The 25,529-nt window shown below is 36.6% G+C and overlaps 1 long non-coding RNA gene across 2 annotated transcripts in view; it reads right to left on the bottom strand.

Annotated features, from left to right (window-relative positions):
- LOC120222192 overlaps positions 1-25,529 on the bottom strand; it is a 54,730-nt gene that overhangs the window by 13,987 nt on the left and 15,214 nt on the right. Inside the window, exon 3 of one of the 2 annotated variants that reach the window (XR_005525984.1) lies at positions 21,532-23,096. The exons of the other annotated variant lie outside the window; for it this stretch is intronic. This is a non-coding gene — a long non-coding RNA (uncharacterized LOC120222192). Of the gene's footprint in view, positions 1-21,531; positions 23,097-25,529 lie in introns of those variants that run through there. 2 annotated transcript variants of the gene reach the window in all.

Raw genomic sequence — 25,529 nt, 5'->3', positions numbered from 1 at the left:
TGGGCATGGAGGAGGGCACTTTGGGGATGAGCACTGAGTGTTATGTAGAAACTAATTTGACAATAAACTATTTGTAAAAAAAAAAAAAAAAAAACAATGAGAGATCACCACCTTACACCTGTAAAAACAGCTAGGAACAACAACACAAGAAACAACAGATGTTGTTGAAGATGTGGAGAAAGGGGAACTCTCTTGCACTGCGAGTAGGAAGGCAAACCAAGAAACAGACTCTACACTACAGAGAACAAACTGATGGTTGCCGGACTGATGGTTGCCGGAGGGGACATGGGTAGGGGAATGGGTTAAATAAGTGACAGAGACTAAGGAGTACCCTTGTTGTCAGGAGCACTTGGTGTTGTATACAAGTGTTGAATCACTGTACTGCATACTTAAAACTAATATTACATTACATGTTAACTAATTGGAATTTAAATAAAAAGTTTTTTAAAAGATTTTTTAATGGTGATATGTTCTTAAAATAGAAAAAAACTGAGTATTAAAAACAAATGTACTATAAAATGGCTACCACATTTTACTACTCTGATTCCACCTCTGTTATGTTATAAATAATACTGTTTAAATAGAACCAATATTAGGATATAAAAAAATAATTTTTTAGCATGGAGAGCAAACTGGGTAAGTGCTTATATTATTAGCATATTGACAATTCTTTCATTTAAAAAACCTTTATAATTTTGTTCTGGAATACAATGGCTATTCTTAGGGGTATTATTACAGCAAATATGGCAATAACATTAAAATGATGACATGAAAACACAACAAAAAATGTTTTAAACAAAGCAAGTAGAATAAAGAACTGAAACTATAAAAGTCTGGAATAGAGGAAATTATTTGGCTCCTAATAAAAATAGTCACCAACATTCATCGAGTATCTTCTGAATTTCAGGTATTCTGCTAAACTAAACAGGCACTGGAAATATAAAGATGAGTAAGACATAGACTCTCCTCTCAAGGGACCCATTAAGACAAGGTATAAATGGATAATGCCAAGATTCACAAATGCTATCGTTATAAAATGCAAAGTAGAAAGTGTTCTTATTTGTTATTAATTAGGCAATCTTGGGCAAGTTAATTTTCCTGACTGTGCTTCAATTTCCTATTGGTTAAATGGGAATAAAAAGAATACCTACCTCATAGGATTATTATGAGAATGAAATGTACATATTTGTAAAGCACTTAGAACAGACTTGGCACATACTAAATGTTAGAAAAGTCTTTGTTAAATAAGTGTAAATATATTCTACAGTTTATAATTATGAAATTTAATCCAGTTTAAATATTTTGACTAAATGAATATGCAAACCACTAACCAAAAATACATTTTAAGCAACTCTGGTCTTCATGACAGAGCAAAGTGAAAATCTCCTTAACTCCTCTCAGAAGTTACTCAAAAGCAATAAAGAGAATAAAAAAACACAAATGCAAATATGATCTCCATTAAACTAGGAAACAAATGAAATATAAGTGAAAGATAAGCCAAAAGAGAGACAAACTGGAGAAAGCGGATGAATATAAGGCACAAGGCTCAAAAACTCAAGGGGGGAGATGTGTACATTAGAGCACTTCCTGAAGTAAAATTTAAACCACATTTGCAACAACAAAAACAGGGGACGTGGGCTGGGGAAAGAGCTTTGTTCACAGTTTGAAGAAGTAGAGGAGACAGTACTAAATTAGGAATCACACAAACAAGCTACACTAGCAGAAATTAGGTTGCTGGTGTGGCAAAAAGACAGTGAGACAGCCTGCACTATCAACAGTCCTACAGCAGCCAATCGTCTCTGGCAAAGAAAAATAAAATAAATTCATACACACAACCTTGGTTGTAAAGAAAATTACTGTAGATTTGGAAGACCATAGCTACCCTGAAATACCTATAAAAAGTAGTACAGGGAAAACCCTCTTCATTCAAAAAATAAATAACCCAAAGGTAAATTAAAAAAAAAAAAAAAGGAAAAACAGAACACTCATGAGAAAAATGCTGCCATCAAGATGAAACATGTAACTGACATTTCAAATGAACTTTTAAAACTTACATAATAATTTTAAAAACTAATAAAGCAAATACCGTTTCCAGATCAAATTACAATGTTCAAATGCCAAGAGAACAGCAGTGGAGAAAGTGGGTATTCTCTCTTGTTCCCAATTTTAGGGGGAAAGATCTGTCTTTTGCCACTGAGTACAGGTGACCCTTGAACAACACAAGTAGTCAAAAATCCATGTATGACTTTCGACTCCCCAAAACCTTAACTATTCATTGCCTACTGTTGACTGTAAGCCTTACCAATAACAATTAACACATTTGTATGTTATATTATATACTGTATTCTTTTTCTTTTTTTAAAATGTTTTATTTATTTCTAGGAGAGAGAGAGAGACAGCGTGAGCAGGGGAGGGTCAGAGAGAGAGGGAGTCACAGACTCTGAAACAGGCTCCAGGCTCTGAGCTGGCAGTCAGCACAGAGCCCGACGTGGGGCTCGAACCCACGAACCGCGAGATCATGACCTAAGCGAAAGTCGGATGCTTAACCATCTAAGCCACCCAGGCGCCCCTATATACTGTATTCTTACCATGAACTAAGCTAGATAAAAGAAAATGTTATTAAGAAAATCATAAGAGAAAATAAATTTATAGTACTGTACTATATCAAAAAAACTTGGACACACATGGTTCAAACCATGTTCAAGGGTCAACTGTATAATGAATGTTACTGTGGGTTTTTATATGTGCCCTTCACCATATTAAGGAAGTTTCTGGGGCACCTGGTGGCTCAATCAAACATCTGACTCTTCGTTTCAGCTCAGGTCATGGTCATGTGGTTTATGGGATCAAGCCCCATGTCAGGCTCTGAGCTGACAGCACAGAGGCTGCTTGAGATTCTCCTTCTCCCTTTCTCTCTGTCCCTCCCTCCCTCCCTCCCTCTCTCTCTCTCTCTCTCAAAATAATATTTTAAAAAGCAAGTATCCTTTTTATTCCTAGTTTACTAAGTGTTTTTTAATGTATTTGTCTAAATTTTTTTGAGTATAGCTGCCACAGGATGCTACATGTGTTTATGTGTTACAGTGTTTCAGGTATACAACACAGTGATTCACCTTCTCCTTAAGTTATGCTATGATCATCACAAGTGTAGCTACCATCTGTCACCACACACTGCTCTTACAATATCATTGACTAGATTTTCTATGCTGTGTCTTTTTTACTCAGCATTTTTATCACAAAAAGGTGAATTTTGTCAAATGCTTTTGCTGTCTCTATTGAGATGGTTACGTGGTTTTGTCCTTGGTTCTATTCATATGGTGTATTTCATTCACTGATTTTCTTTTTTTTTTTTAATATTTTATTTTTATTTTCTGAGAGAGATAGAGACAGCATGAGGAGGGTCACAGAGAGGGGAAGACACAGAATCTGAAGCAGGCTCCAGGCTCCGAGTCAGCTGTCAGCATAGAGCCCGATGCGGGGCTCGAACCCATGAACCGTGAGATCATGACCTGAGCCGAAGTCAGACGCTTAACTGACTGAGCCACCCAGGAGCCCCTCATTCACTGATTTTCTTATACTGAACTTTTGCATTCCTGGGATGAATTTCACTTCGTCATAGTGCATAATCCTGTAAACATGTTGTTTTTTGAGAATTTTTGCATCAATGTTCATGAGGGATATTGATCTGTGGTTTTCTTGTGAAATCTTTGTCTGACACTTTCATATCAGAATAATGAGGACCTCATAGAATGTGAGTGTTCCCTTTTCTTTTTTTTTTTTTTGAAGTGTTTGAGAAAGACTGGTGTTAATTCCTCTTTTAACTATTTGGTAAAATTCACCTATGAAGATGTCTAGTCCTAGACTTTTTGTTGGAAGGTTTTTGATTACTGATTCAATTTCATTACTTGTGAAAGGTCTGTTGATAATTTCTATTTTTTTCTTGAATCAGTTTTGGTAATTTGTATGTTTCTAGGAATTTGTCCTTTTCATCTAGGTTATCCAATTTGTTGGCATACAACTGCTCATAGTACTCTCTTATATACTTTTGATTTTAATGATAGAACAGAGAGGAATGCCCCCATTTTCATTTCCGATTTTAGTTATTTGCATCTTCTTTTTTCTTAGACTTGTTAAAGATTTGTCTACTGCTGATCTCTTCAAAGAATCGACTTTGGTTTCATGGATTCTCTCGACTGTCTTTCTATTCTCTATTTCACTTATCTCTAATCTTTTTTATTTATTTATTTATTTATTTATTTATATTTCTGACAGAGAGACACAGCATGATCAGGGGAGGGTCAGAGAGAGAGGGAGACACAGAATCTGAAACAGGCTCCAGGTTCTGAGCAGGCAGTCAGCACAGAGCCTGATGCGGGACTCGAACCCATGAACCGTGAGATCATGACCTAAGCTGAAGTCGGACGCTTAACTGACTGAGCCACCCAGGTGCCCCCTCTCTAATCTAATCTTTATTACTTTCTTCCTTTTGTCGGTTTTGGATTTGGTTTGCTATTTACTAGTTTCTTGGGTATAAAGTTAGGCTGATCTGAGATCTTTATTTTTAATGTAGGTGAGCTATACATTTCCCAGAGTAGTTTCACTACATACTGTATTGTTTTGGTATACTGTGTTTTTGTTTTCATTCCTGTCAAAATATTTTCTAATTTTCCCAGTGATTTCTTTTGACCCACTAGTTGTTTAAGAATATGTAGTTTTGGGGTGCTGGGTAGCTCAGTTGGTTAAACATCCTACTTCAGCTCAGGTCACGACCTCGCGGTTCATGAGTTTGAGCCCCACACTGTTGTTCAACAGGGATGCCAACAAGGATGCCAAGACCATTTAATGGACAAAGAATAGTCTTTTCAATAAATGGTGCTACAAGTGAATTTCCACATACAACAGAATGAAATTGGACCCCTATCTCATTCTAAATATAAAATTTAATTCACAGTGAATACTAGGTGTAATAGCTAAAACTATAAAATTCTTAAAAGAAAGCATAGGAGTAAATCTTTAAGATGTCCAATTTGGCAACAGATTCTTAAATGGAACACCAAAAGCATATCAAGAAAAGAAAAAATAAGTAAAACAAACTTCATCAAAATTAAAAATGTTTGTGCATCAAAAGGCATTATCAAGGATATGAAAAGAAGGGGTGCCTGGCTGGCTCAGGCACTAGAGCATGTGACTCTTGATCTTGGGGTTTTGAGTTTGAGCCCCACATTTGATGTAGAGACTACTTAAAAACAAACAAACAGGGGCACCTGGGTGGCTTAGTCGGTTAAGCGTCCGACTTTCGCTTAGGTCATGATCTCGCGGTTCGTGGGTTCGAGCCCCGCGTCGGGCTCTGTGCTGACTGCCAGCTCAGAGCCTGGAGCCTATTTCGGAGTCTGTAACTCCCTCTCTCTCTGACCCTCCCCTGTTCACGCTGTCTCTCTCTCTCCTAGAAATAAATAAAAATATTTAAAAAACAAACAAACAAACAAACGAGGGACGCCTGGGTGGCTCAGTCGGTTAAGCGTCCGACTTCAGCTCAGGTCATGATCTCACGGTTCATGGGTTTGGGCCCACGCTGGGCTCTGTGCTGACAGCTCAGAGCCTGGAGCCTGCTTTGGATTGTGTCTCCCTCTCTCTCTGCCCCTCCCCCACTCACACTCTGTCTCTCTCTGTCTTAAAAATAAATAAATATATAAAAAACAATACGAAAGGAAAGGAAGGAAAGAATATGAAAAGACAACAGAATGGGAAAATTGTTTGCAAATCATGTATCTGATAAGGGCTTAATATCCAAAATAAAGAACCCTTTAAAATCTATAGCATTGAGACCAATAGCCTAGTTTTAAAAAGGCAAAAGTACAGGACCCTGGGTAGCTCAGTCAGTTGGTGTCTGACACTTTTTTTTTTTAAATATTTTTATTTATTTCTAGGAGAGAGAGAGACAGCGTGAGCAGGGGAGGGTCAGAGAGAGAGGGAGACACAGACTCTGAAATAGGCTCCAGGCTCTGAACTGGCAGTCAGCACAGAGCCCGACGCAGGGCTCGAACCCACGAACCGTGAGATCATGACCTAAGCGAAAGTCGGACGCTTAACCGACTAAGCCACCCAGGCACCCCCTTTTTTTTTTAATGTTTATTTATTTATTTACCCAGGCACCCCAGTTGGTATCTTACTCTTGATTTCAGCTCAGGTCATGGTCTTGTGGTTTATGAGATCAAGTCCCAAGTCAGGCTTTGAGCTGAAAGTTCAGAGCCTGCTTGGGATTCTCCTTCTTCCTCCCTCTCTGTCCCTCCCCCTGCTCATGCTCTCTGGCAAAAGTATTAAATATGCATTTTTCCACAGAAAATATACAAATGACCAATAAGCACATGAAGCACAAGAAAAGATGTTCAACGTCCATTAGTCACTAGGAAAATGCAAATCAAAACCACCATAAGTTGCCATTTCACACCCACTAGAATGGTTACAACACAAAAGCAAAAGAACTAATACTGGCCAGGATGTGGATAAGAACTCTCATACATTGCTGATGAGAATGTAAAATGGTGCACCTGCTGGAAAACAACTTGGCCCATCCTCAAAAAATTTAAACACAGAATTACTATGTGATGTAATAATTCCACTCATCATTATATACTCAAAAGTGAAAATTTAAAACAAAAGCTCATAGACAAAAGTTCATAGTAGTATTATCCATAATAGTCAAAAAGTGGAAATAACCAAATGTCGGTCAACAGATCAATGAATATACAAAATGTGGTATATCCATATAATAAATTTTATTTAGCCATAGAGAGTAATAAACACTGATAGATATTACAACACAGATGAACCTCAAAAACACTTGGTAAGTGAAAGAAGCCAGCCACAAAAGGCCATTGTATTTATAGGTTTTCCAGAGAAATGGAACCAATATGATGTGTATACATATAAAAAGAAATTTATCTTAAGGTATTGGCTCACATGATTATAGAGGTTGGCAAATCTAAAATCTGCAAGGTGGGATAATAGGCTAGAGACCCAGAGAAAAGCCAATGCTGCAATTTAAGTCAAAGGTCATCAGGCTGGAGACCCACAAAGGAGCTACTTTCAGGTCCAAAGGCCATCTGCTGCAGAATTCCCTCTTACTTGGGAAGGAAGCCAGTCTTTTTTCTATTCAGGCCTTCAGCTGATTAGATGAGGCCCACCCACATTATGGTGAGCAACCTGCTTTACTCAAAGTCTACTGATTTAAATATTAGCCTCATACAAAAACATCTTCAGAGAAACATTCACAATAATGTTTGACACATGTCTGGGCACTGTGGCCCAGCCAAGTTGACATATAAATTAAATATTACAGCTACATACTAAATGATTCCATTTATATGAAATGTTGAGAGAAGGGAAATCCATAGAAATAAAAGCAGATTAATCATTGTCACAAGCTTAGGAGAGGGAGTGAAATGGTGAATAACTGCTTATTTGTGTGGGGTTTCTTTTGGGGATAATAAAAATGTTCTGGAATTAGGGATGATACTTGTACAACACTATGAATGTATTGGAAGCCACCAAACTGTATACTTTAAAATGGTTAAAATAAGCATTACTTTCTGTTATGTTAACTTTACTTCAATGTCATTTGTTTTTTAAAGTTTATTTATTTTGAGAGAAAGCAAGGGAGGGTCAGAGAGAGACAGAGACAGAATCCGTTAGCGCAGAGCCCGATGTGGAGCTCAAACACAAAAACGGTCATGACCTGAGCAAAAGTTAAGAGTCGGACGCTTAATAGACTGAGCTACCTAGGTGCCCCAATTTTACTTAAAAACAATAACTTATTGATGTTTCCTGTGAATAAGATGTGGGCCCAAAGGTAAGAGCAAACATCAGCATATAAACTGTCACGTACCATTGAAAAGTGCCATTGGTGGGTCAATATGCCTTAAAAACAGATACTAGAGGCAAACCACTAAATCCCTAAGGGCTACAAAAGCATTATGCAAATAACCAGAAAATAGAAAAATAAATGATCTCGGAAGTGCAAAATGAGCCATGGGAGGAGATTCGTGGGAACTACAAAGAAACCACAGAAGTGCTCCCAAAAATCTGGCAATCTAGATGAAATGGACAAATTCCTTCAAGAACACAAATGACCAAAAATAGATAATTCAAGAAGTCCTACAACAATTTAAAAAGTGGAATTTGTGGGGTGCTGAAGTGGCTAGTCAGTTATGCGTCAAATTTTGGCTCAGGTCAATATCTCACGGTTCATGAGTTCAAGCCCCCCATCAGGCTCTGTACTGTCAGTGTGGAGCCTGCTTTGGATCCTCTATCTCCTTGTCTCTGCCTCTCTCTTGCTCTCTCTCTCAAAAATTAATAAATGTTAAAAAATTAAAAATAAATAAAAAGTGGAATTTGTAATTAAAAGCTCATTTCCACAAAAATAAAAACTCCTGGCCCAGATGACTTCACTGGTTAATTCTACAAAACATTTAAGAAATAACAGCATCATGTATAAACTCTTCCAAAAAGTAGAGAAGAAAGAGAACACTTCCCAACTCATTTTATGAAGCCAATATTAACCTACACCAAAACTTCAAAAGCACCAAAAAAAATTCTATAGCCAATATCCCATATAGAGATGTAAAACCTCTCTGAAATGTGTATTAAGCCAATCAAATCCAGCATTACATAAAAAGGATAATACATAATGACCACATCAGGTTTATCTGAGGAATGGAACCACGGTTCCACAACCAAAAATTCTTCAATGTAACTCCCCACAGAATAAAGGAGAAAAGCCACATGATCATTTCCACAGATACAGAAAAAATACTTAACAAAATTCAACACCAGGAATTTAACCAAGAAAGTGAAAGATGTGGACACTGAAAACTGTAAGACATTCATGAAAGAAAATTTAAGATGACAAAAATAAATGGAAAGTTATCTTGTGTTTGTCACGCACTAGAAGAATTATTATTAAAATGTCCATACTACCCAAAGCCAATAGATTCAATGCAATTTCTACCAAAATTCCAATGGCACTTTCCACAAAAATAGAAAAAAAAAAATCATCACATTACATTGAATAGCCAAAGCAATTCTGAGAAAGAAAAAACAGCTGGAAGCATCATAGTTACTGATTTCAAACTATATTTCAAAGCTAATAGAGTATCAAAATAGTAGGGTACTGGCATCAAAAAAAAAAAACATGGGGGCTTCTAGGTCACTCAGTTGGTTAAGTGTCCAACTTCAGCTCAGGTCATGATCTTGCAGTTCATGAGTTCAAGCCCCTCTGATAGCTCAGAGCCTGGAGCCTGCTTCCAATTCTGTGTCTCCCTCTCTCTCTGCCTCTTCTCTGTTCCCACTCTGTCTCTGTCTCTCAAAAACAAACATTAACAAAAACTTAAAATAAAAAAATAAAATAAAATAAAGACACATAGACCAATACAACAGAATAGAGAGCCGAGAAACAAACTCATGTACATGCAGTCAACTAATATTTGACAAGGGAGCCAAGAACACTCAATGGGAAAAGGACAGTGTCTTCAAAAAATGGTACTAAGAACACTGACTATCCACAAATAAAAGGATGAAATTGAACCCCTATTTTACCCCACGCACAAAAATTAACTCGAAATAGATTAAAGGCTTAACTGTACAACCTGAAACCATAAAACTCTTAGAAGAAAACATAAAGTAAAAGAGCTCCTTGATACTGGTCTTGGCAATAATTTTATAGAAAGGATACAAAAGCACCAGCAACAAATGCAAAAATAGACAAGTTTTACCACATCAAACTAAAAAACTTCCACACAGCAAAAGAAATGATCAACAAAATAAAAAGGCAACATACAGACTGAGAGAAAATATTTACAAGACAAATATCTGATAAGGTGTTAATATCTAAAATACATAAGGAACTCCTATAACTCAATAGGAAAAAAGATAATAATAATCCAATTAAAAAGGGGAAGAGGACCTGAAAAGACAGTTTTCTAAAGAAGACATACAAATAGCCACCAGGTACATGAAAAGATACTCAACATCACTAATCATCAAGGAAATGTAAATTAAAACCATAATGAAATATTACTTCACACCTGTTAGAATGGCAATTACCAAAAAGAAAAGAAGTAAGTGTTGGCTAACGTGGAGAAAATGTAACCCTTAGGCACTGTTGGTGGGGATGCAAACTTGTGCAGCCACTATGGAATACAGTATAGAGGTTTCTCAAAAAATTAAAAGTAGAACTACCATATGATTCAGTAATCCCACTTCTGGGTTTGTATCTAAAGAAAATGAAATCACTATCTTGAAGAGATATCTATACCCCTGTATTCAATGTAGCATTATTCACAGTAGCCAAGACATAGAAACAACCTAAGTGTCCCCTGACAGAAAAATAGGGGTAAAAAATGTGTATACACACATGTGTATACATACATAAATATATACATACACACAATGAAACAGAAAAAAAGGAAATCTAGCCATTTGCAAGACAGATAGAACTTGAAGGCATTATACTAAGTGAAAAAAGTCAGAGAAGACAAATGCTGTTATGATCTCACTTATACATGGAATCTAAAAAAGCTAAAAATCACAGAAACATAATAGTTGTGGCTAGAGGGCAGGGGAAATGGGGAGATGGTGGTCAAAGGGTACAAATCAGTTATCTGGGATATATCATATAGTTCTAAATGTACATCTGAATGACTACAGTTAACAATTTTAGATTATATATTGAAAGTTACTAAGAATAGACCTTAAATGTTCTTACCACACACACACACACACACACACACACACACACACACACGTTAATTATGTGATATGATGGATGTGTTAACTAACCTATAGTGGTAATCATTCTGCATTATAGGCATGTACTGAATCATCCCATTGTGTACCTTAAACTTATACAATGTTAAATGTCAACTATATCTCGATAGAGTTGGGGAAAAATGAAATTCAACACCATGCCTTAAACAAAAATGGTCAAGAAACCAGGGATAAAAAGAAACTTCCAGGGTGCCTGGGTGGCTGAGTCAGTTAAGGGTCTGAATCTTGATCTCGGCTCAGATTATGATATTGCTCATGAGATCAAGCCCCGCAATATCTCTGCACTGATAGCATGGAGCCTGCTTGGGATTCTCTCTCTTCCTCTCTCTATGCTCCTTCCCTGTTCATGCACAAGCATGGCTCACTCTCTCTCTCTAAATACATAAACTTTTTTTTATTTTTTTTTAATTTATTTGAGAGAGAGAGAAATAGCAGAGAGAGGAAGGTCAGAGAGAGAGAGAGATACAGAATCTGAAACAGGCTCCAGGCTCTGAGCTAGCTGTCAGCACAGAGCCTGACATGGGGCTCAAACCCACAAAGATCATGACCTGAGCCGAAGTCGGACGCTTAACTGACTGAGAGACCCAGGCACCCCTCAAAATACATAAACTTAAAAAAAAAAAAAAAAGAACCTTCCTAGACCTGTTTAAGGGCATCTATGAAAACTCTACAGCTAAAACAGGTGCAGTCTCAATGATTTTGACCTAAGATTAGGAAGAAAGCAAAGAGATAGAAAGAAAGGATGTCCACTCTCACACTTTCATTCACTAACTGGTACAATACGAAAGGGCAAGAAAAGGAATGAGAAATAAAAATTGAAAAGGAAAAAGTCAAACTTATTTTTTTCAGATGACATGATCATGTATAGGGACAATATTAAGGAATCTACAGAAATGCCAGTAAGCTAGTAAATTTAGCTAGGTCACAAGATATAACCCAATATTCAATATTAATTTCACTTCAATATCAGCAATGAACAGTAAGAAAATGAAGTTTTTCAATGGTCCATTTACAACAGCATCAAAAAATAAAATAAAACACTTATGGATAAACTTAACAAAAGATACAGAATACCTGACAATGAAAAATGGAAAACACTGTGAAGGAATATTAAATATATTAAATGATAAATAAATGGAAAGATATCCTATGTTCATGGACTGAAAGACTTTATGTTATTAAAATGAAAATTCTACTGGAATTGAAAAACAGATTCAATGCAGTCCCAATTAAAATCCTAGCAGGACTTTTGAAGAAATTGACAAGTTAATAAATAATAAGCCTTATATTGAAAACAAACAATCTAAAATGGCTAAAACAATTCTGAAAAAGAACAAGATGGGAAGATTTACATTACTTAATTTCAAGACTTACAATAAGGCTATAGTGCGGTAGTCACATGAGGATAAACAAATAGCTCAATCAAAACAGTATCCATGAAAATACACACACACACACACACACACACACACACACACACACACACACCCCAAGTGATTTTTGATAAAGATGGAAAAGTTAATTCAATACAGAAAAGATAGTTTTTCAACAAATGGTGATGGAAAAATGAACTTGAAATGGATCGTGATACTGTTAGGCAGAGCACAAAAAAACAAAAGCCATAAATTTTTTATCAAAAAATTCGATAGAACAGATTGCACCTAAATTTGAACCTTTTATTCTTTGAAAGACACAGTTAAGAAAATGTTAAAGCAAGCCACAAACTATGAGAAAAAATTAACTTATAAAGGGCTTTATAAAGAACTCCTACAGTTCAACATTAAGAAGTCAAACAATCCAATTTTTAAATATGGGCCTTCTGTGAATCAGCATGTCACAAAAGAAACTATCTAAAACCTCATTAAAGTTGAAAATAAATAAAACATAATAAAAGTGGTAAATAAAAACTAAGTAACATCACCTCAGAGTCTGAAAACGACTGACATAAAAAGTTTTGGTTTATCATTTCTGAAAAGTCAACGTGCTTCCATTGTTACAAGATTTGCTTAGAGTTAGTTTAGGATCATTACCTGAATCTCTATGCTGGACTAAGTATCTGTCTGCCCAAGTTTACATTGTCTCCATATTTTATTGCCGTCCCTTCCACTGTCTACAATACACCCTCATATAAGACATCACCATGCCTCACTAATCTCACTTCCCTGGGGAAGGCCTCAGAAACAAAAATACAGTAGGGAAGTGGAAAGAGAACAGATCAGAAGTCAGAGGTCCTGAATTTTTCTAAGCCTGGCTTTAGATAAGTACCTTCATCTGTTTGAGCAACAATTTTTACATCTATAAAATCACATGTATCTTGCTAGGTTGTTTTGAAGATTAAGTGAAATAAATGGATAAAAAAGCACTTTGGGAAATGTAAAGAACTCAATATTCATTATTAGGCTACAAATATGTGGTACAAAAATTCATAATAGGCATCTTAGAATTGTGTTAACAAAATCCAAATTATTTTAATTATTTACAAGTTTCACACAATCATACATACAATCACTTTAAAAAAATATTTGCTGAGGGGCGCCTGGGTGGCTTAGTCAGTTAAGCGTCCGACTTTCGCATAGGTCATGATCTCGCGGTTCGTGGGTTCGAGCCCCGCGTCGGGCTCTGTGCTGACTGCCAGCTCAGAGCCTGGAGCCTTTTTCAGTCTGTGACTCCCTCTCTCTCTGACCCTCCCCTGCTCACGATGTCTCTCTCTCTCTCTCTCCTAGAAATAAATAAAACATTAAAAATAATAATAATAAAAAATAAAAAATATTTGCTGAGGGGTGCCTCAGGGGCTTAGTTGGTTGGGTATCTGACCCTGGCTCAGGTCATGATCTCACAGTTTGTGGGTTCAAGCCTCACGTTGGGGTCTCTACTACCAGTACAGAGCCTGTCTTGGATTTTGTCTCACTCTCTCTGCCCCTCCTCTCTCTCTCTCTCTCAAAATTAAACATAATTTTTAATTAAAATTTTCTGTTGAAGTGTGGAGGTTCCTCAGGAAACTAACAATAGAACTCCCCTATGACCCAGCAATAGCACTGCCAGGAATTTACCCAAGGGATACAGAAATGCTGACGCATAGGGGCACATGTACCGCAATGTTCATAGCAGCACTCTCCACAATAGCTAAAACATGGAAAGAGCCTAAGTGTCCATCAACAGACGAATGGACCCAAAAGATGTGGTTTATCTATACCATGGAATACTACATGGCAATGAGAAACAATGAAATCTGGCCATGTGTAGCAACATGGATGGACCTTGAGGGTGTTATGCTGAGCGAAATAAGTCAGGCAGAGGACAGATATCATATGTTTGCACGTATAGGAGGATTAGGAGGTACGTAACGGAGGAACAAGGGGGAGAAGAAGGGGGGAAATGGTGGGGGAAAGGGAGAGAGGCAAACCATGAGAGACTCTTGAATGCTGACAAAAACTGAGGACTGATGGATGTGGGGGGGAGGGGGGGATGGGCATGGAGGAGGGCACTCGTGGGGATGAGCACTGGGTGTTATGTGGAAACTAATTTGACAATAAACTATTTGTAAAAAAAAATAAAAAAAAGAATAAAAAATTTTCTGTTGAAATAGACTATTCCAGAATTAACAATAATTTTTAAATCTGTTAAGTCCAAATGAAGAAAATGCACTGTATTACAGGACTCTTAAATCTGACAAGGTATCTGGTAAAATAAGTACCTGTAAAGTTAGCGAGTAAAAGCAAGGCTTTGATCTTCACAGGACTCTCTAAAAGTTAATACATGCATCCAAAGATTTCCAGAACTACTTAAAAATCATAAAATCAAAGAACTGGGAAACTTCAGAAATCATGTAGAGAACACCTTTGATTCACAGAAAAAGTGACTGAGGTCAGAAAGAAAGAATTTTACACAATTTTGAAATTTCCCTTACTGGACCTGGGAGTGTGTAGAAGGGAAGGACATCAAAAACAAAATGAAGCAAGAATTTCTTCCAGTTAGGGTCTTAAGTCTGCATTCCCCTAGTCAAAGAATCCTTGATTACAATCACATGAAACAGCTATAGGAAGTTACTGAATTTCTGCGGAATTAAAAAATTTGTGGCTAGAATACAATTCCAATCATAACACTGCCTAAGAATTTCACATTTTGACAGAAATAGAAGAATTATATCTTAAAGGGCTATTAAACATAATTATAAATAAATATTGTGGATTGCTTCTCATGGCTAAGACCAAGTATAGTATCTGTTCTTATCATTTTCATTTAAAAACTACAACTGGATATCCAGAACTCTGAACTTCTTACAGCCTAGTTCATACATCTATTACTATTTACTGGAAAATCTGTATTCTTTATTTTTAAGTAGGCTTCACACTCAGTTTGGAGACCAATGCAGGGCCTGAACTCATGACCCTGAGATCAAGAACTGAGCTGAGAGTCGGACACTTAACTGACTGAGCCACTCAGGCACCATTAGAAACTCTGTATTCTTTTTTTTTTATTTTTTATATTTATGATTTTGAGGAATGGGCAGTGGGGAGTAGGGGGCGTATCGAGAATCTGAAGCAGGTTCTGTGCTGACAGCAGAGAGCCCGATGCGAGGCTTGAACTCATGAACCGTGAAATCATGACCTGGGCCAAAGTTGGACACTTAACTGACTGAGCCACCCAGGGACCCCTGGAAAATCTGTATTCTTAAAAGTGCTTTGTAATATTTCCCTAAATTAAAACTTTATATTATCAAATACACACTTAATTTAAGTCTAAGAAGTTTACTTTGGTAAACATTTGCTTTATATATGTCACATAAAACTGATAGAGCAAAGATGCAAACTGAGAGTGGTGTCTCCTGATACTACTTTTTAAAACACAGTAAGAAAGCAACATACATTTATCGGTGATCATCTCTGGATAACAGACCTACAGAGGGATTTTAACTTTCTACGAACATTTTTCAACATAGAAGTACAACTAAAAACATAAACTGACATCCATGTAGTTACCCCAAATGTTAAACTTAACATTTTATTTGCTTCAGGTGTAGTTCAGAGAAATGTAATTGCACAATACACAAAGGTCCACCAGTTCTATTACTGATCTGCCTTCTCTTCTAAGAGGTGACCATTACCATGTGCTTCCTACCCAAGTTTTTATAGTTTAAATACACAGGTTTCTACCAACAGTACATAGTATTTTGTCATTCTGCAACTTGGGTTAATGTTAAGACTATGAGATCTACCCAAGAGATGAATTTCTTTCAACTACTGCATTATATTTCATCATACATTTATACCACTATTTATTTACTCAGCCATCCCCTTAAAAAGCACTTTAAGTTGTTACCAATATTTTGCAATTAAAAAACAATTTGTTTAGTCTTTTTTATATAAAATATGCTTTTAATAAAATACATAAATTTTATATATACATTATGTGAGTTGTGACAAACATATACACCTTTATAATCCAAATGCCTATCAAGACAGAGAATGATAGCACCATCCCAGAAAGTTCCTTCATCCCCTTCCTGGACAATTCCCTCCCTTTACCTGCGGAGGAAACCACTGTATTGATTTCTTTTCCACCATAAATTAGTTTTGACTTTTTTTTGTTTGTTTGTTTATTTTTGAGAGACAGAGAGAGACAACGCGAGCTGGGGAAGGGCAGAGAGAGAGATACAGAATCCAAAGCAGGCTCCAGACTCTGTAAGCACAGAGCCCAATGTGGGGCTCCAACTCACAACCCGTAAGATCATGACCCAAGCCAAAGTCAGACACTTAACCAACTGAGCCACCCAAGTGCTCCAATTTTGCCTATTCTAATACTTAATGTAAATAAAATCATATAGTTTGTCTCTTTTTTATGTGGTTTCTTTTATTCAGAACGTTTCCTTTGTCCACATTGTTGTGTATATCTATAGTTCATTCTTTTTTATTACTAATAAAAATGTAAAGGTTTATATGTAGCTTATATAAAGGTTTTACCTTTTATTTAGGAGGTGGTATTTATCTCTTCATTACTGATTTCCATTTTCTCTGCATTGTGATCAGAGGATACGATAATACAATAATGATGTCTGCAGACTTTTATTGAGCCCTTACCATGTAGCAAGGCACTGTTCTTAACTCTAACCCTCACACAATACTGTGAGGAGCACACTATTATCACTTTCATTTTACAGATAAGAAAACTGAAGCACAGGTGATTAGCTGACTCATCTAGATCATACAGGTAGGGTAGAACTGGAGCCCTCTGAGCCCTCTTAACCGTATATTACATAAAATGTATGGTATCATTTCCATGGAATTTGTTGAGACTTCCTTTATAAGTAATTACATAACATAGTTTTGTAACTGAAAAATATATTCTCTACATTCCATATATATGTAATAAGCTTAATTATGGAATCCAAATCTTGCAAAGATTTTTAGTATAGATTTTTGTTTAAGATTAAAATCTCCCACTATTACTAAAGATTTCTCAATTTCTCCTCACAATTTTATAATTTGTACTCTTTTATGCTTCTGTGATCTTCCAGGTGGATTATTCCATTTATCTTTAAGTATCTTTTTCCCTATTAATAAGACTTCAATTCTACTTCATCTAATAAGGGAATATCATTTCTCCTTTTAAAAGTATTTTCTTTTTTTTAAGATTTTCTTTAAACAATCTCTACAACCCATGTGGAGCTCAAACCTATAGCCCTAAGATCAAGAACTGCACACCCTACTGACTGAGCTCTCTTTTTAGAAGTATTTTCTAACATATTTTACTGCTTTACTTTCCATTTTCAGTATCATTAGGTTTTTTACACATCATTAGGTTTTTTACATACCTGGTATGTATGTATCAAGCTACATATTAAATTCTTACATTAAAAAGAAGCAAAATTAAAAAACAAACAAGCTGGGGAGGAGGGGAGTATTTGAAATAAACAAAGCAAACAGCCTAAAATATAAAAAAACTTCCAATATTCAAATAGAAAATTCATCTATGGACATGCTATGGGCTGAATGTGTCCTTCCAAAATTCATATATTGGAATCTTAATGTCTAACTGATGGTATTAGTAGACAGGGCCTTTAGAAGGCACTTATGTCATGAGGATGGAACCCTCCTCATAAATGCAATTAGTGGCCATATAAAAGAAGCTCCAGAGAGATCCCTAACCCCTTCAGCCATCTGATAACACAGTAAGAAGGTACCAGCTATGACCAGGGAAAGGATCATCATCAAGAGAGAATGCAACCATGCTGGCACCTCGATCTTGGGACTTCTCAGCCTCCAAAACTATGAGCAATGAATTTCTACTGTTTATAGCTACCCAGTCTGTGGAAATTTGTTATAGCAGCTCAAATGGATGAGGATGGCACAAATGATTAACAAAATATATAAAATAATGTAAAATGGTTAAATTTTTAAAAATCCAATCTTACTAATAACCAAAGAAATCCAGATTTAAACAATAACACTACTGCCTATTAGATGCCCAATGCTAGAACAATATTAGAATAATGATATCACATACTGTGGCCATGTCTGGAAATAAGTACCTACACAGACAGGGCAGGGGTATGCAATATGGCAGCAAGTATAAACAACCATTTAAATATTATATAATGTTTGACCCATCAACTCTACTTCTAGAAGTGTATCCTAAATAGACAGTTACACAAATACAGAATGATGTAAATAAGAACATCAACCAGCATGTTACATTAAAAATTAGGTACTATAGTGTAGTATAAGCTCTTTAGATAAACAAAGGAAAATAAAACTTGAGTTTAACAAACATGGAGTCTTAACTTTAAAATTTATTAAAAATTGATTTGGTTAACAATGTCTCATTTGATGATAAATATTCCTTCAGCATCTATGTACCAGGCTATGAAATATACAAAGTGAAAAGACAGTCTTGCTCTCAAAAAGCTCATAGTCTGGAAGGGAAAATGTACACACACACACACACACACACACACACACACACACACACACAATTAACATACAATATAACGAATGCTCTAACAGGACATTATAGAAGCACATATGCAGAGTGAAAAACACAGGCTCCCCACAAAAGCTAAACTGGCACCTCCTCAAGCCAGTGTGCTGTTGTCTATTTAGAAAATAAGCAGAATGTAGCCAAAAAGAGGAAGGACAATGAATAAGGGCCATGAGTTGCACAGCTCAGCATACACACACACGCGCACGCACCAAGAAAATTCTCCAATTCTTCTTATTTTCCTCACATTTTCCCCAGAAGGAAGTTCTGGTAAATGCAATTTTTCCCTCAACTTATACTCAAGTACTGTTCTGTTATGCCCCCACTTAAGCTAGGTAGTTCATTATTTCAACTCTCAAGTTGCTGAGATTTTTTTTTAAGTTTACTTATTTTGAGAACGAGAGATGGGGGGGGGGCATAAGGGTGGGGGGAGAGAGAATCCCAAGTAGGCTCCAGACTGTCAGCGCAGAGCCCAATATAAGGCTCCATCTCATGAACCATGAGATCATGACCTGGGCCAAAGTTGGAGACTTAACTAACTGAGCCACCCAGGCACCCCCCAAGTTGTTGAGATTTAAATGAAATAATAGATGTTTAAGTATTTTATAAACAGAAAACCAATGTGTAAGGCTTAAAACAAAATAGTCTTAACAAAACATTGACAATTAAGGACCAGGAAATATCTTTATCTTAGATACGCTGTGTGGGTGTGTGGATGGGGGTGATGTACAAAAATATTCACTGAAGCATTATCTAAGGTAAAATTCTAAAAACAAATATTTAACAATGGGTTAGTTAAGTACTGGGTAAGCAAAAAATAAAACACCACTACAAATAATATTTATAATAGTGGCCCTCAAGCTTTAACATAAATGAGAATCACCTAAAAGGACTTATCAAATCACAGATTCTAGGTCCCACTCCCAGAATTTGTTGAGCAGGTTTGTGATTAAGCCCACGAAACGGCACTTCCAGTTGGTACTGATACTACTACTCCAGGCAACACAATTTGAAAATCCGAGAATTATAAAAGTACTCATCTTTTTTTTTTATCTCACCAATAACAAAAGAATACTAATCAATTTATATACATATATATAATTTTTTAAATTAAACACATAAAAAGGGAGAAAACATCTAATAACAAGCGGAACCACCACTCTCTTATTGCCCAATACAGATGCATTAAAAGTAAAATATACTTGAGGGGTGCTTGAGTGGCTCGGTCGGTTAAGCATTGGACTTCAGCTCAGGTCATGACTTCAAGCCCCATGTCAGGCTCTGTGTTGACAAATCAGAGCTTGAAGTCTGCTTCAGATTCTATGTCTCTGTCTCTCTCTGCCCCTCCCTTGCTTTCTCTTTCTCTCTCTCTCTTTCTCTCTCAAAAATAAACATTGAGAAAAAAGTTTTTAAGTACCATAAACTTGAAAAATTATTTCACTGACATTTTCGACCTGCAAAGAATCCACTGTCAATTATTCAAGGTTGATTATCCAATTGATTATTTCATATATCCTGGAAATCTACTTCTCCTGCAGTATCTATTTGCCAAGGAAATATTTCCTGGAATGCCTCAGTTAAGGAGGAAAATCTGAAATGCATATTAAACTGATAACTTCTAGAACAGCAGTTCTCATCCTTACTTACAAATGAGAATCACCAACTATGCTTTGAAAAATGCAAGGGCACCTGGGTGGCTTAGTTAAGCATCTGGCTTCAGCTCAGGTCATGACCTCCCCGTTCGTGGGTTCGAGCCCCGCATCAGGGTCTGTGCTGACAGCTAACTCAGAGCCTGTAGCCTGCTTCAGATTCTGTATCTCCCTCTCTCTCTGACCCTCCCCTGCTCACATTGTCTATCTCTCTCTCTCTCAGAAATAAATTAAAAACATTTTTAAAAAAGCATATGCACAGGCTCTCTCCAAATCTACCAACTCTGAATCTCAAGAGAAGGACCTAAGCATCTGCTGGGTTGTAAAGTATACATGACTCTTACTTCTACATGCATTTCTTGGCACCTATCTTTAATTAAAGCTATGTTTCATTCTGTGAGGTCAAAATATTTCAAAGAAGACAATGTTATCACATTGTGATGGTAATATTCAGGAATCTGAAAAAGCTCTATGATTTTCCTCATCACATAACCATCCTTCCCTCTCCCACCCCACTTCCCAACAGCACAAAAGTTGGGGAGTACCAACTCTCAGACTAATCAAATGCAGTCTAAATAGAGCTGCTTTTTCCTTAGTACATGTGCTGACCAACTGAGTTATTTTAATCGGGCATCTTTGAACTTCTTTGTCTTCTGGTCTCAATACACTATAAATAAAGAGAAATAATGTCCTCAAATTGAGTTACCTTTAAGGAGTATTTAGGTCAAGTTAGTAACAACTGCATGATGATAGATGATTACCACGTCCTCTCATTTTTCAAAAGTACTGATATCATGGCATGCGCAGACACAAACACACACCTGGGGGAGAAGAGGTTAAACCCCCAACTAAAACTGTATTATCAAATAAAAAAATTACTTTCCATTAAGTAATCTTAATATTCATCAAGTCAATATTCATCAAGTTTCCAAAATCATCTTGTCAGGAGATCTGTAATCAAGTTCACCTTTGAACACCATGACTTTAAAAGTTTTCATCTATGATATATCATGTTTAAGACCCAATTTAGGATGCCAAGTTTTCTTTGCCAGGAAAAAAGTCAGAGACATTTATTAGTCAGATAATCTTTTATTAAAGTGGAACACACATTCCTTTGAGATCCTGGCAGAAAACATATCAAACATTTTAATCAAATGAAAATTTCTGCTATTGCTATAGAATGCAAATAAAAGTTAACACATAATTTTTTACTACATTACTTGTCTTTAAACATCTTTACTGCAAGAAACATCTTACTTTTTATCCTTGAATTACATTGTACATTTAAAAGACACATCATAAAACTTTCAGAGCCTTCTGCCTGGCAGAGTTACATAAAAATAAACTCTGAGGTCTTTTTTCTTGCTTTCTCTTTCTTTACAATGTTACTGATGTATAACATATAGGGGATTTGAAGACTTAATTTTAATACACGTGTACTAATATATTAAGACTAGTCCTAGATCAATGACAAAAGACATCACATTAACAAACATGCATTGTCAAAGCCATTTTTTTAATTTTAACAAAGTATTATAATTTGTTACTATTATTCTTTATATTTTTTATAAACTATGGAACTCCGAAAACCTGGTATTTTCCTGAAAGTAAATTTAGGACAATTATGTCCCTTCAGAAAAATATCTGTCCTCATCTATACAGCTATACAAAATGAAGCAATGTAATTGACCAACAGTAACTTATTTTTTAGGTAAGAAACATTTCAATAACTTTTGTAACTTACTGGTTTCAAACATGTAATGAATAACTTTTTATTAAAGTGAGTTTACTAACTAACATAAAGTATTTTCATTCACCCAAAATAAACTGGTTCTAAGCTATTCGTGGAGCATATTTTATTTTAGGTACACAGCCAAAAAGTTAAAAATAAACATAGTTAAGTGGCCAGAATAGCAAGACTTTAGCTATTCAGAAACTCTGTATCCCTCATTCAGTCTTCACGAAACTGCCTGATCTTAATTTACATCAAAAAAAGACAGAAAAAGCAATTTTGAATATGGAAGTATGTCAAAATATAACCTAAACCCGATTATAATTATCAGAAGAGCTAAGAGATTTCCTAGAAGTTCAGTGTTTCACACAATCCTTCATCAAGCCTGGATCTGAAAAGACATGAAACTCCAGACCACATACCTTCTTCCACTCCTACACTAATCAGCCAGACTGAAAGATGTGCAAGGCATTGACTCTTACACCCCTTCTTTGGTATCTATTCTAAGTAGCAGTTCTTGAAACAAGATACCATACTCCATCCACAATGTCTAGACATGGTAGGCACTGAAAATTGTGTACCCCCAGTAATTTAAAATAATCCCAAGTGAAAGATATCTGTTTTCTAACTTTCAAGAAACTGAGTCCAGTTATAAAAACCAGGGAAAAGATGGTCCTATGTTCCATGAATTCCTAACAAGATCTAATAAAGGCTGAGAAAATATATGTGGAAATACTATGAAAATTTCACTTGATTTCAACTGCTACTATCAAATGCCTTTAAAGACAGTTTTCAACGAGAGAAAGAACTTAAAATTTAAAAGTCAGGCAGACACCCAGGTTCAAATGCAGTTCTTCAATTTCTTAGTTCTGATCTTGGGCAAGACACTTAGCCACTCGGAGCCTCAGTCTCCTCATCTATAAAACAGGAATAATAATAACAACTGTAATTATAGAATGCATAGCTGCTGGGAGGCTCTGAGATATAATTCATGTTAAACAAGAAGTGTGGACAAGGATGTGGAGAAATCAAAACCCTCATAGACTGGTGGTGAGAATGCAAAATGTTGTAGTCCCTTTGGAAAACAGTCTGGCAGTTCCTTGAATAAACACAGACTTAATATATTACTCAGCAAATCCACTCCTAGGCATATACCCAAGAAAAATGAAAACATATGTACATTAAAAAATTTGTACATGTGTGTTCATAAAAGTGTTAACAGCCAAAGTGAAATAACCATGTCCATCAACTGATGAATGGATTAATAAAATGTTCTATATCTAAGCAATGGAATATTATTTAGCAATAAAAAGGAATGCAGTACTGATAGATGTTACAACACTGAAGAACCTTGAAAAAAATTATGCTAAGTAAAAGAAGTCAATTGCAACAGACCACATATTGTATGATTCCACGTATATGAAATGTCTATTTATATGATTCCATTTATTGAAATGTCCAAAACAAGTAAATCTATGGAAAGCAGATTAGTGGTTGCCTAAGGCTGGGCAAATGGGGGTAAAGGGAAGGGTTACGGTAAGGGGTATGAGGTTTCTTTTTGAGGTAATGAAAATGTCCTAAAATTGATTGCAGTAATAGATGCATATTTTGAATATACTAAAAGCCACTGGATTATACATTTTAAATTAGTGAATTACATGGTTTAAGAATTATATCTTAATAAAGCTGTTTAAAAATTCCCACGCTTGGGGCGCCTGGGTGGCTTAGTCGGTTAAGCGTCCAACTTTCGCTTAGGTCATGATCTCGCGGTTCATGGGTTCAAGCCCCGCATCGGGCTCTGTGCTGACTGCCAGCTCAGAGCCTGGAGCCTGTTTCAGAGTCTGTATCTCCCCCTCTCTCTGACCCTCCCCTGCTCACGCTCTCTCTCTCTTTCTCTCTCTCCTAGAAATTAAAAAAAAAAAAAATCCCCAGGCTACACAGAATACATTTATACATGGATATCCAAACTCCTACATCTAAAAGCACAGGATTAATTAGGGTTACATAGATATTAAGTATGCATAAATACGTACTTACTTACATACTTAAAGACAGTTAAATATCTTCCTCCAACACATCTGAGAAATGGACTTCTTTTTCTAGCCATGATAAAGTAACTGGTACCAGACTAGCCCTCCTTGAGTGACAAAACATATGACTCTACTATTTTGGGAGTTAAACAACTGGCAGTACAGGAGATGTGTACAACATCTGCCCCGGCTTTCTGCCTGGGAAACTTTCCCAACTGCATCACAAAGAAGTGAAGCCGGGGCGCCTGGGTGGCTTAGTCGGTTAAGCGTCCGACTTTCACTTAGGTCATGATCTCTCGGTTCGTGGGTTCGAGCCCCGCGTCGGGCTCTGTGCTGACTGCCAGCTCAGAGCCTGGAGCCTGTTTCAGAGTCTGTGTCTCCCTCTCTCTCTCCGACCCTCCCTTGCTCACGCTCTCTCTCTCTCCTGGAAATAAATTTTAAAAATATTAAAAAAAAAAAAAAAAAGAAGTGAAGTCTATGCCAAGCATAATGGTGTCACTGAACTGAGATGCAGAAATCACAGTTCTGGGCTAGAGGAGTGGCTAGACTTTATAGAGGACAGGATACTGGAGAACAGGCAACAATACAGAACGGGTGGTCCCAAAAATCTGCATGGGGTTCCTAGGGCATCTTTGGCTGAGTACCAAACTGCACATAAGCCAGGGTGAGACTCCGTGAGAATTACTGCCGCAGGCCTGAGAGCCAAACAGATACCAGAAGCTGCACACTGCTGGGAGACATCAGAATTGTAATTCAACCAGAAAGGAGACATTTCCGCACACCTTGGACACTCAGACTTTCAGTGGAAATGCCAAATTTCAACACTCTTTAAAGAAAGACAACACAATTGAGACTTCCTATGATGTACCATTCACAAAGTCCAAATAATCAAAACTTACTAAATACGCAAATAAGCAGTAAACTGTGACCCATAATCAGAGGGGAAAAGCGGTCAACAGAAACAAACCACAGTATGACTCCAGTGTTGGGAACAGCACGCAAGAGCTTTAACACGATAATTATAAACATGTTCAGTCACTTAAAAGTACACGATCACAAATGATAACTTCATTGGATAGGCTTAAAACTAGATTGAAAATTATAGAAGAGGGGGCACCTGGCTGGCTCAGTCAGTAGAGCATGTAAGTCTTGATCTTGAGGTTATGAGTTCAAGCCCCATGTTGGGGGCAGAGATTACTAAAAAATAAAATCTTTAAAAATAAAAAGGTAAAAGGGGCACCTGGGTGGCTTAGATAGTTGAACATCCAACTCAATTTTGGCTCAGGGCATGATCCCAAGGTGCTGTTATTGAGCCCTGCA

This window comes from Hyaena hyaena, unplaced genomic scaffold (genome assembly GCF_003009895.1).
Source record: "Hyaena hyaena isolate Hyena2069 unplaced genomic scaffold, ASM300989v1 scaffold_848, whole genome shotgun sequence".
Taxonomy (NCBI): Eukaryota; Metazoa; Chordata; class Mammalia; order Carnivora; family Hyaenidae; genus Hyaena; species Hyaena hyaena.
The sequence above is the reverse complement of the archived record's forward strand: the minus strand, read 5'-3'. Positions and strand labels throughout refer to the sequence as shown.